The sequence below is a fragment of the Gekko japonicus genome, unplaced genomic scaffold, assembly GCF_001447785.1.
Source record: "Gekko japonicus isolate JY-2015 unplaced genomic scaffold, Gekko_japonicus_V1.1 scaffold1164, whole genome shotgun sequence".
NCBI classification, from domain to species: Eukaryota; Metazoa; Chordata; class Lepidosauria; order Squamata; family Gekkonidae; genus Gekko; species Gekko japonicus.
The window spans coordinates 384,358-385,077 of NW_015160873.1; the positions used below are offsets into that span (position 1 = coordinate 384,358).

General features: G+C 46.8%; 1 protein-coding gene across 1 annotated transcript in view; it reads right to left on the reverse strand.

Moving 5' to 3' along the window:
• The window catches only part of STAB2 (stabilin 2), a 148,076-nt gene that overhangs the window by 74,930 nt on the left and 72,426 nt on the right, over window positions 1-720 (reverse strand). The gene's annotated exons all lie outside the window — the stretch shown is intronic.

Consider the following 720-nt stretch of genomic DNA (forward strand, 5'->3'; position numbering starts at 1 on the left):
TCTCACTCCCTCCCCCCCCGCCCCCCCCCCCCCCCCGGTACTCCTTCACTTAAGGAGTTGGTGGTAACAGAAATTTTTCGCCATCTTAAATAATGAGTTGTATTGTCTAATGCATATTGTTTTAATAGTCTGTATTGTTGCTTAGTAAGGTAAAGGTTCCCTTGCTCGAAAGCCAGTCGAATCCGACTCTAGGGTTGCGGAGCTCATCTCCGTGGCCGACATGACTAGACACCAAGGCGCACGGAACGCTGTTACCTTCCCACCGAAGTGGTACCTATTTATCTACTTGCAATTTCTTGCTTTCAAACTGCTAGGTTGGCAGGAGCTGGAACTAGAGACGGGAGCTCACTCCGTCATGCGGCACTCAGGTATCGAACTGCTGAACTACTGACCTTCCACAGCCTGCAGTTCAGCATCTTATTATTATGTTTATTTGACATAAGCCATCCTGAGCCCTGCTTGCAGGGAAGGGCAGCCTAGCAAATTGAATTCAGTAAATAGTGGCCTTGCTTATTTTCATATGCTCAGTTACAGTTTATTTTAAATATGCATTTCTTTAATTTTTTTCTTTTGCAAATGCAGTCTCAGGGATTGCTTTGCCAAGGATAATGGGGTGGTGGTGGTGGAGGTTACGTTGATAAAGCTGCCCCTGAGCTGCTTTTACATCCCCGGGGGTGGTGGGGGTGGAGGAGGTTACGTTTTTAATTATTTCTCCAGCAG